Here is a 12562-nt window from a genome sequence, read left to right as displayed (position 1 = left end):
GAAGTAATAAGCCCAGAGGAACTTGTTGAATTGCCCCACAGGGATGCAATCATCAACATACAGACTGTGGGAACTCTACAGTACAAACAACACAATTTTCTCAGCAAATAAATTGCAAGATTAAAAAAAGATAAAGGAAGAACCTATAGATTTAAAGATACTTGAAAATATATCATTCCACTATGGACCTCAATTGGTTCCTAATTTAAACAAACTACCTATAAAGAAAAAAATGTGAAAATGGAGAATTTGAACACAGACCTGGATATTTGATAGTAGTAAACAATTGCTGTTGGTTTGTAGTGTGATAATGGTATTTTAGTTATGTTATTAAAGAGTCCATCTTTTAAAAGTACATACTTAAATTGCATGTGACAATCCATCACCTTTGCTACATCAAAATATTTTATAATCTTGATGCTATTATAAATTAAATGTTTTCTATTTTTATTTGGAAATCATTTCAAACTTACTGAAAAATATCCAGATTAGAATAAAAACAACCCATACACATTTTAACCAGATTAACCTACTCTTAATATTTTGCCCCATTTACTTTATCATTGTCATCCTCTCTATTTTTTCTACTAAAATCAAGAGTTGTATCTTCTCCCTCATTTGTTTATTCATCTATTTATCTCTGTGTTATGGGTTTGGACTCACAGGTTTCCATCTTGCAGTGGCTTATGATTTGTTACCCTCCTTACTTATTTGAGCACTTCTTTACTTCCTACCCCAATTCTGATATCAACTATTTCTTCAAGGAGCCTTAGTTTCTTTTAGTGAGGAATGGTATTAGGGACCAAGATCTGAGTGTTGAGCATGTTAGTTGCTACTGGGCTTTTTTCACTGAAAGGAGCTAAGAAATATATGTGTGTATCTATCAGTATACACACATACTGTGGTGTTGGAGAAGGCTCTTGAGAGTCCCTTGGACTGCAAGGAGATCCAACCAGTCCATTCTAAAGGAGATCAGCCCTGGGATTTCTTTGGAAGGAATGATGCTAAAGCTGAAACTCCAGTACTTTGGCCACCTCATGCGAAGAGTTGACTCATTGGAAAAGACTCTGATGCTGGGAGGGATTGGGGGCAGGAGGAGAAGGGGACGACAGAGGATGAGATGGCTGGATGGCATCACTGACTCGATGGACATGAGTCTCAGTGAACTCTGGGAGTTGGTGATGGACAGGGAGGCCTGGCGTGCTGCGATTCATGGGGTCGCAAAGGGTCGGACACAACTGAGCGACTGATCTGATCTGATCTGATACATTTACAAGTGAAAAAGCTGGCCTAAAACTCAACATTCAAAAAACAGATCATGGCAACCAGTCTCATCACTTCATGGCAAATAGAAGGGGGGAAAGTGGTTCCAGTGACAGATTTTATATTTTCTTGGGCTCCAAAATCACTGCAGTGACTGCAGCCACAAAATTAAGACTCTGGCTCCTTGGAAGAAAAGCTATGACACACCTAGAAAGCGTATTAAAAAACAGAGATATCACTTTGCCAACAAAAGTCTGTATAGTCAAAGCTATGATTTTTCCACTAGTCATATATGGATGTGAGAGTATTAGAAAAGACTCTGATGCTGGGAGGGATTGGGGGCAGGAGGAGAAGGGGACGACAGAGGATGAGATGGCTGGATGGCATCACTGACTCAATGGATGTGAGTCTGAGTGAACTCCGGGAGTTGGTGATGGACAGGGAGGCCTGGCGTGCTGTGATTCATGGGGTCGCAAAGAGTCGGACACGACTGAGTGACTGAACTGAACTGAACTGAATTGAACTGAAAGGAGGCTGAGTGCCAAAGAACTGATGCATTTGAATTGTGCTGGAGAAGACTCTTTAAAAAAAATCATTTATTTTTGATTGAAGGATAATTGCTTTACAATGTCAGGTTGGTTTCTGCCAAACATCAACATGAATCAGCTATAGGTATACATATGCCACCTCCCTCTTGAACTTCCCTCCCACCTCCCTGCCCATTCCACCCCTCTGGGTTGTTACAGAGCCCCAGTTTGAATTCCCTGAGTCATACAGAAAATTCCCATTGGCTATCTATTTTACATATGATAATGTAAGTTACCATGTTACTCCCTCCATACATCCCACCCTCTCTTTCCTCCCCCTCCCCCTCCAACACCCATGTCCATAAGTCTGTTCTCTATGTTTGTGTCTCCATTGCTGCCCTGCAAATAATTTCATCAGTATCATCTTTCTAGATTCCATGTATATGCATTAGTATATGATATTTGTTTTTCTCTTTCTTTCTTACTTCACTCTGTATAATAGGCTCTAGGTTCATCCTCCTTGTTAAAACTGACTCAGATGCATTCCTTTTCATGGCCAAATAATATTCCATTGTATATATGTACCACATCTTCTTTATCCATTCATCTGTCGATGGACACCTAGGTTGCTTTCATGTTCTAGGTATTGTAACTAGTGCTGCAATGAACAATGGGGTACATGTGTCTTTTGTAATTTCAGTTTCCTTAGGATAAATGCCTGGGAGTGGGATTGGTGGGTCATATGATGCTCTTATTCCTAGTTTTTTTAAGGAATCTCCATGCCGTCTTCCATAGTGGCTGTATCAATTTACATTCCCACCAACAGTGCTAGAGGGTTCCTTTTTCTCCATACCATCTTAAACATTTATTGTTGTAGACTTATTGATGATGGCCATTCTGACTAGTGTGAGGTGATATCTCATTGTAGTTTTGATTTGCATTTCTCTAATAATGAGCTATGTTGAGCATTTTCTCATGTGTTTATTAGTCATCTGTATGTCTTCTTTGGAGAAATGTCTGTTTTTGTCTTTTGCCCACTTTTTTACTGGGTTGTTTGTTTTTCTGGTATTAATTTGTATGAGCTGCTTGTATATTTTGGAAATTAATCCTTTGTCAGTTGTTTCATTTGATATTATTCTCTCCCATTCTGAGGGTTGTCTTTTCACCTTGTTTATACTTTCTTTGGCTGTGTAAAAGCTTTTAAGTTTAATTAGGTCCCACTTGTTTACTTTTGTTTTTATTTCCATTACTCTAAGAGGTAGGTGGAGAAGCCTTTTGAGAGTCCCTTGGACAGCAAGGAGATCAAACCAGTCAAGCCGAAAGGAAATAAGTCCTGAATATCCACTGGAAGGACTGATGCCAAAGCTGAAGCTCCAATACTTTGGCCACCTGATGCAAAGAGCTGACTCATTGGAAAAGACCGTGATGCTGGGAAATATTGAGGGCAAGAGGAGAAGGGGACAACAGAGGATGAGATGGTTGACTGGCATCATCGACTCAATAGACATGAGTTTGAGCAAAACTCCGGGAGACAGTGAAGGACAGGGAATCCTGGCTTCCTGCAGTCCATGAGGTCACAAAGAGTCGGACACAACTGAGCTACTGAACAACAACAACATACAGATGCATGTGCACATGTGCATGCGTACACATCTATACCTTCATTCTACATTCATTCCGCTCCCCAGCTTCTTATTTTTCTTCCTCTATTCCTTATCTGTACCTCTCTTCTTTTTTTAATGTAAATTTATTTATTTTAACTGGAGGCTAATTACTTTACAATATTGTATTGGTTTTGCCATACATTGACATGAATCCGCCATGGGTGTACATGTGTTCCCCATCCTGAACCCCCCTCCCACCTCCCTCCCCATCCATGTATATTATCGTATGTGAAATGAATCACCAGTCCAGGTTCGATGCATGATACAGGATGCTTGGGGCTGGTGCACTGGGATGTACCTCCCTTCTTTCACAGTGAGAACCATGACTCCCAACAATGACACATTCAGTCATTTGCCCCAGCCTATAATATAGCATACTTCCTTCATACTTCCCAGCACCATAAACAAACCTGTAGGAGCTTGGGCCTCTAGGCAGTCCCCCTTGGTTCTCCAACCTTTCCCAAGAGTGAAGGTAAATAGTCAAATAAGCTTAAAATAATTTTTAAAAATAGTGTTTATGAATTACTGAGTGTTTTATTTCCTCCTCATTGTGGTTATGGTATTCAGCTGACATCCAATCAGGTTCATTTGTTTTCAGTTCTAGGGTTTTTCCCCCGTTCTTATCCTTATTGATTTTGTTTTCTGAATATGAAGAACATTAGCATGATCATAAAAGTGAAAAGTGATCAAAAAGGCATATTCAGAAAAATATATCTACACCTTCCTCACACACCTCTTCTGCTCCATTTCCCTACTCCTTATAGATAACCAACTTCTTTGTTTTCTGTATTATCCTTTCCTTGTTTCTTTTTGTAATGATTAGCAGATGTATATATATTTCCTTATTTCCCCTTCCTTATTATACAAAAGGCACCATACTCTATATTCTCTTTGCACTTTCCTTTTTCCACTTAAGCATAACTCTTGTCATTTCTCTTGAGTGAGTTTTAGGATTTTATCTTTACCTTTGATGGTCTACACTTCCACAACAGTGTAGAGTGGTTGGGGATGTGTTTTCTTTTTTCTTAAACCTTGCTTGACTGTTGGTAAGCTGTTGAAATTTGAGGACTTGTATCTTGATTCAAACCTGGAAAAATTTTAACCACTGGCTCCTAGAATATTTGATATCTCATATTCACTGGTCTTTCTAATTGGATATCCTATTTAATTTTGGAGGGTCTTGACTGATTATCATCCATGCCTCATTGTCTCCCTGTGCTATGCTTTAGGGGCAAGAAGTTTCTTGTTATATTAATATTTCTCTATTAGGGACTGAAGTGGCCCCTGCCTCAAAATTCCTGTGTTGAAGTCCTAGTGCTCAATACCTCAGAAGGTAACCCTATTTGGAGACAGGGTCTTTACAGAGGTAATCCAGTTAAAATAAGGTCCTTGGGATAGCCCTAATATAATATGACAGGCACATTTATAAAAGGGGACACTTGGAGATGCAAACACACACAGAGGAAAGACAACATGAAGACACAGGGCACAGACGGCCTCTCCAATCCCAGAAGAGAGGCCTGTAACAAACCCTCCCTCACGGCCATCAAGGAGGAGCCAACCCTGCCCACACCTGGATCGTGGACTTCTGGCCTCCACAACTGGGAGACAATATGTTTCTGTGGCTTAAAACTACCCAGTTTGTGGTACTCTGTTCCAGCAGCCCCCACAAACTTATCCCAAAACAACAGTTCTCTTCAACTCTGTCTGCTCCACTACTTGACAAATGAGATTTTCTTCCAGTAGCCATTTTAAATTTCTAAGCTCTTACCTTAGTCTTTCTTCTATGTCTTTCTGCCTTTGTTTTATGACATCCTGATCTTGTCTTAAGGGTGCTATTTCTTCCTTTATCTCTTTGACATGATGGAGGACTCTCTGGCAGGGCTTTGAGCTTCTTGGTGTGGTTTATGGTTTCAGTCTGGGAGTTCATCCTTAGAGGGAATCATCTCCACAGGAGTTCCGAGCATGGCTGATGCTTGCCTGGTCTGGCAGTTGCTTTGTTAGTCTCTTAGCTCAGGAGGGTATCTCCCCGCTTGCAGGTGATGCTTATCCCAGCTGTACGTCACAGATGATGCTGGCTGGGCGTTCAGCACTCCCTTTCTAAACTATTCACTTTTGGCTTCCATCCCCAACTCTTGTCCAGGTCATCAATGGCCTCCAAGGTATAAAATCCAATAGACACATTTATGTCCTCATTTCAGTCAGTCTCTCAGCAGAATTCAACACCAGTGGAAACTTTCCCTCCTGGAAGCACTATTCTCTTGGCTTCTGTGACACCACACACTCCCAGTTGTACTTTCAGCTTTATCTTCCTACCATTCTCCCCCATGTTCACTCCATTCTGGCCTTACTAGCCTCCTTTTTATTCTCACCACATGGCCTTTGCACTGTTTCCTCTGCCTGGAACACTCTTCTCCCACACAGCCACATAGCTCATATCTTAGACTGGACTTCCCAGAGCAGACCCTAAAATGAGGATTTAAGTGAAAGTGGTTTATTTAGGAAGTAATCCCAGGAAGGCCACTGGGAGAATGGGGAAGTGAGGCAAGGAAGGAAGGATGTCAGCACTGTGGGCAAGGGGATCGCAAGCCTGAGATGCAAGACAGCTGAGGTATTTATTCTCCAGCTCCCAACTGTCATTACCTGAGGGCTGCTTTCAGGAGCATTGACCCTCGCACCTCTAGCCAGCCCCTTGATCACAGCCTGGCAGGATCCTGAGCAGAGGACCAGCCAAGTCCAAATACCTAACCCAGGGACTGAGTAAAGTTGCTCAGTCATGTCTGACTCTTTGCAATCCCATAGACTGCAGCATGCCAAGTTCCTCTTTCCATAGGATTTTCCAGGCAAGAATACTGGATTGGGTTGCCATTCCCTTCCAGGGGATCTTCCTGACCCAGGGATCGAACCCAGGTCTCCTGCACTACAGGCAGACTCTTTACCATCTGAGCCACCAGGGAAACCCAGTGACCGGGAAATAACAAACGTGTGCTATTTTAAGCTGCGAAGTTTTTAGTCATCTGTTATGGGGCAATGAAAAACAGATACCTGGGGACTTACCTGGTGGTCCAGTTGTTAAGACTTCATGTTTCCAATGCAGGGGGTGTGGATTGAATCCCTGGTTGAGGAACTAACATCCCACATGACTTGGGGCCAAAAAAAGCATAAAACAGAAACAAGATGATAACCAATTCAATAAAGACTTAAAAAAAAGAAAAAGAGGGATTCCTTAGTGGCTCAGTGGTAAAGAATCTGCCAGCCAAGCAGGCAACAGGGGTTCCATCCTTGATCTGGGAAGATCCCACATAGCACACAGCAGCTAAGCCCATGTGCCACAATAATAAGCCATGCTAAGTCTGTGCTCTGGAGCCCAGGAGCCACAACTACTGAGGCCACATGACACAACGACTAAAGCCCCTGTGCCCTAGAGCCTGCGCTCTGCAACAAGAGAAGCCGTCACAATGAGAAGCCGGCATCAGCCCAACCAGACGGTAGCCCATAGTCTTCACAGCAACAAAGACCCAGCAGAGCCAAAAATAAATGTAAATAAATAAATTTTTTGAGAACGAAAACACACACCTGTTGTAGAGAGCTGATTGGTGGCCCTCCCCGCAAAAAAGGACATAAGTACATGGAACCTGGGAACGTGAGCTTATTTGGATGAAAGAGCCTTTACAATGGTGATGACAGGAATGATCTCAGTATGTGATCATTCCAGATGAAGGCAGACCCTAAATCCAGTGACTGAGTTCACAGAAGAGAAGACAGACACAGATGAGAAGCCACATGGAGGGACTGAAATGACACGGCCACAAGCTGGCAGATTGGCCTGAGACAGATTCTCCCTCAAGGCCTCTGGAGGGAACCAAGTCCGCCCATACCTGATCTCAGACTTCTCCCTCCAGAACAGGGAGAGAATGCATTTCCATTGCTGTAAGCCCACCCTCCCCCCACCCCAGTTCGTGGCCCTTTGTTATGGCAGCCCCATGAAAGCCATACCCTTGTAAGTGCGCCAAGCAGCAGTGCCCAGGGAAGAAAGTGATGTAGTTCCAGAGTCCAGTGGGGATGGGAGTGGAATCAGGCTTGATCCTAAGGAAAAGGAAGGCTTTGAACACAGAGGAGATGCGTGAGAGAATACAGAGGGTGGGCTGTGTCTGTCTGAGGGGCAGTGTTAGCTCTGGTGACTTTTGTGTGCAGAAGGCTGAGGGGACATTGAAGAGCTGAGACTGATTCTGCTGCTGGTGTGAGCCTCTATGATAAGGGCTGAAGGGAGGCCTCCCAGTGGCTTTAAGCAGCTGAGGACAAGATGCGAGTGGCATGTGCCAAGGATCCCTCTGCTGCTGGGTAGAGGAGGGTTTGGAGGAGACCAACCTGGAGGCTGAGAGAGCCAGAGGGGACAGTCCCCATTGTTCAGAGGACAGAACAAAAAGGAAGGAAATGGGAAAGAGGACACTCGAGGATGGAGCCAGTGAGACCAAGAGAAGGTAAGGCTGGCAGAAGAGACAAAATCAGAGTGAACACAGAGCCTCTCTGAGACCAAAGAAGGGTCTCAGTTTCACAATGAGGTAGACTTTGCTCCATGCTCAATAACCCAAAGAAAGTGGGAAGCGCAACCACAGCAGAAAACCAGGAAGTGCCCCTGGCCCCCCAACTGTTTGAATCATCAGGTGGTCTTCAATGGACCGATCAATCCATCAACTTGTACCTCTTAGGTGACTGCAGTGGCCCTTCCCTCTGTAGGCTGATTCTGAGCTCATTAGACCCCCAGCTGGGCCAAGACCTTTCCAGTTCTTCTCAGTTTCTGAGTAAGCATATTGGAATTCTAGGTACGAGGGACTCAGCTGTTACAGGAGTTGAGTCTTCTAGGCCAGCTTCGCACATCTTACATTCCTTTTGGATTGTGCTGAAAATCCCCGGCAGACTGTAGAATTTTCCAGAGAGGGCAAGCTCTGCCCCAGTGTGCTCCCAAGGCTTCTGCACCTCTTGTAACTGCTCAGACCCTTGTAGCCAAGGCCAGTGAACCTGTGATGGCCCCTGGGAGATGTCCACATTCTAACCCCTGGAGCCTGTGGATGGAGCACTTTGCAGACATGCTTGAGCTCAGGACTTTGAGATGGGGAGAAGACTCTGGGTGATCTGGGTGCACCTTAACTGCAATCTTCTGTATCCTTATAAAAAGGATCTGAACAACAGAAGTGAGAAGGCACTGTGATGGCAGCAGAGAGAGAGTCGAAACTGCTCTCCTGCTGGCGTTGATGATGGAAGGAGCCACAAGCCGAGGAGTGCAGGAGTTTCTCTGGAGGCTGGAAAAGATCATGAAGTGGATTCTCCCCTAGAGCCTCCAGAGGGAGCACAACCTTGCTGACACCTTGATTTTGACCCAATGAAACTGAGTTTGTTTTTCTGATGCCCACCCCCACCCCCCAGCCGACTGTATAAACTCCTTGGGCACAGGCCCCTCCTCAAGTCCTGAGAGGGGCGCTAGCAATATTGTAGCTGTAATTTTATGTTCTTTCCCTTGTAGCTCAGCTGGTAAAGAATCCGCCTGCAATGCAGGAGACCTGAGTTCGATCCCTGGGTTGGGAAGATCCCCTTGACAAGGGAAAGGCTACTCAATCCAGTATTCTGGCATGGAGAATTCCATGGGGTCACAAAGAGTCAGACACAACTGAGCGACTTTCACGTTTCACGTTTCTTAAAGACGACAGCCCTCCAAATTGCATGAGCTTTAAGCTCTGCAAACATTGGATCCACTTGTGGCCAGGTACCCACTGGCACTTGGAATGAAACCCTGATAAATGGCTCACTGAGGTTGGCAGAATTTCTCCTCTGAGCCCCCTTCTGCATGAGGCCTCAATCTTGGCTGAGAAAGACTTGAACAAAACACTGACATAGTTTTGAACAGCTTGAATCTGCCTCCCTGGGATGACTCTAGCCTCCTTAGAGTGCCTGCCTGAGAAAACTCAAGGCTGGCCAAAGAACTTGCAGTTTTCTCCAGCCTGTGCCTAAAGATGGATCTTATTTGCCAGCCTGTGTGGGAGGGCAGGAGCCTAACTTTGAGAAGTACCAGTTAGAGAACCCATGCAGGTTTCATGTGGATCAGCCTCTCCTTAAAATGCCCAGTCCACTCTGTATGGATTGGAGTTGCATTGAGTTCATACTGGGCTCTTTTCCCCACTGCAGTAGTAGATGATTAATTAGCATCTGTTCTTTTGCCACTTCAACTAGGGCTAGGCTTTGATTTTCTCTGACCAACCCCAAGTCCCAGCCCCTGGGGTATCCTCCCTGTGTGATGCTCCAGCCTCCAAAGTTGATGGGCCACCATGCCCATGACTGGGTTATGTTCTAGGTCACAGGTGACTTCAAGAAAGAGAAATTATCCCCAGTAGACCTGACCTAATCCCATGAACCCCTTAAATCTGGGCCCAGCAGCCAGAGACCAGGAAGTTAAAGATTCAAAGCACAAAAGGGATTCAATAAGAAGGAAATTCTCCTGCTGGCTTTGGAGATGGAGGAGGCCTTGGCGAGCTGAGAGCAGTTCCCAGCTGATAGCCAGTGAGGGAACAGGGACCTCATTCCTATAGCCACAAGGAGCTGAACATGCCAATGGCTTTGATGAGACTGCAGAGTAGAAGGTGGCCTGGTAGTTGTAATTTTATGTTCTTTATGCACCTCCAGTGCAACCTGAGAACCCAGCTACATCATTCCTAGAACTTCTGACTGATAGGGCTGTGAGCTGAAAAGTAGGTAGTATTGGTGAAGGCCACTGAGTTTGTGGTAATTTGTTACACAGCCATAGCTAACTAATACACTTATCACTCATGATGTGGCACCTAGCTGAAACACATGCCTGTGGCAGGCTAACATTCAAGAGAAGGGACGCTGCTCCTTCTCTTCCTGTAGATTGTAGAACAAAAGTCACTTTCTCGGGGCAAGTTTTCTGCCCTTCTCCTCCTAGACTATATTTGGACGCTGTTCTGCACTCAGGGAGCCCGGCACTTTCCTACACAGCTCTTTGTCTCCATTTGTAAGTGGCCATTTAACTATGAGGTGACTTTCCCATGTCTGGGTTTTGACATCCATGAGGTCAGGGAGCTGTGTCTCAGCAGCTAGCAGGCCCACAGTTAGTGCTCAATAAATGGGATGGATCAGCAGCCACATGGGAGGCAGGGGTGTCGAGGAGGTGGTCAGGGGCAGCCCCTGTCTTCCAGGCAGTGAAGAATAGGAGCCCGGAAGGGGCTGGGCTTGTGTTCTCTCCCATCAATGTCACAAGAGGCGGTGGTGGGGAGGACAAAATAAGGAGGTATGGGCCCAGTGAGGGCGCTTGGCTGTTGGGGGGAGGGGTGGGCAGACCCAGAATGTGCCCACAAGAGCAGAAAACTAAGGGGGTGAGGGGTGCAGACAACAGGGATAGTTGAGATGCATCTGACTGGAAGGGTCAGACTGTATACACAGGCGGAGGCATGCAGGTACATGGAGTGACTCTGAAGGGCAAAAAAGATGGGGGGACAGGAGTGTAAGACGACAGCCCCTGGAGGCACACCTCAGCTGAAGCAGGAGGTGAAGGAGAGGAGGGTGAGGGCCAGAGGAGGCCATGGCAGAAGGGCTGGGGAGGAGCGCGAGGGAGAGTGTGGAGGGCAGTGCAGGGCAGGGGTGCGAGGCCCAGGGAGCTGGCACTGTAGCACCAACCAGCAAGAGTGGCGGGTGAGGCTGGTGGTTTCAGCTGTAGCCAAGATTTCCAAATGGACCTCGGGGGTCCAGGTGGAGATGGTAGGGCCCAAAGGGAGCTCTCACTGTCCCTTATCAAACTCTGGGTTCCCAGGTGGGCCAGAGTGGTTGCTCCATGGATGTGGGTGACCTAAAACAGCACCTGCTGTGTGTAGGCCAAGGGCTAGGAGCTGGGGTGTTTGGTGGTGGCAACATATTCCCTGGTCTCACAGAGCTCATTGTCATGAAAGGGCAATGGGCATCTCTCCGGGAAGGAAGTGGGGTCATGATATAATGGTTATGGTGAAGGGAGCCTCAGTTTGGGTCACAAGTACCACACAAGGCCTTGGCACATGAGTCCCACTTCCAAGGAACCCCCTTTCCTGCCCCTTGCTGCTGGTCCTTCAGGTGACAGATTCAAGGTCACCTGCTCAGAGCGCCTTCCTTGAATCCCCCTGCCCCTGCCCTGTTCATCTCTATCCTATCTGTTCGCTTTGGAGCCCTCTGCCCTGTCCATTCTTTTCCAGCATGTGAATGGGACCTTCCATGAGCGTCCAGGTCCCTGAGCCCATCCTCTGGGCTCTCAGGTACTCCACAACCCAGGCTGGCGTGGGCCAAGCCTTGGTGAGTGCTGGCAGACTAAGTGAAGGGAGGGGTTGTAAAGATGAAATGAGGTGAGGGGTGGAAAAATGCCCAGCGTCGCATCTGCTAGAAAGTGCTTTTGGCATTTCCTTGAACTGTGAGATCCGAGCAGAATGTCAGTTTCAGAAAGTTGGTAACCACAGCAGTGGAGTTGAGAGTGTTTCCCATCAGGCAGGCTTTGATCACTTGACCACGTGGCTCCAGAGGTTGCCTCCAGCCCTTCCTGGGCACCCCTGGCCTGAGTCACGGGAATCCCTAAGTTAGAACACATGTTTCCATCAGCAGGGCTTCTGATCAAGGACAGATCTTGTCGCCCCTGGCCACCCTCCCAGCCTCTGCCCCTGGAGCTCTGCTTACTGACTGAGCACCAGTTCAAGGCATCAGGCAGAACCCTTGGCCCCAGAAGCCCAGAGGAGGCCCGTCTCACAGTCTCTCTTTCCTGGAGCTACAGCTTGGGGCCCGCCACCCTCTACATTTCACATTGTCTTCACAAACACGTCCTGCATTAGATACCAGAGAAATGGCCACCCCCTCAACGCATGCACCCTAACTTGAATCAGGGCCAGGGGAGGCCCCATGACATTTGGGGGCTGTAGGGAACATATATTTTTGAGGACTCACTAACCCAACGTGGTTACCTGTGTGTTCTTACTGATCATGATGGATGGGAAGCCACACAGGACCTGGCATTACACTTTGTGTTTCCTTTTGTCCTGGTGGCCTTTTTTAAAAATGTCGCTTCTCACTGTTTACAATAGCTAG

The sequence above is a fragment of the Bubalus bubalis genome, chromosome X, assembly GCF_019923935.1.
Source record: "Bubalus bubalis isolate 160015118507 breed Murrah chromosome X, NDDB_SH_1, whole genome shotgun sequence".
NCBI classification, from domain to species: domain Eukaryota; kingdom Metazoa; phylum Chordata; class Mammalia; order Artiodactyla; family Bovidae; genus Bubalus; species Bubalus bubalis.
Note: the sequence above shows the minus strand (reverse complement) of the source record.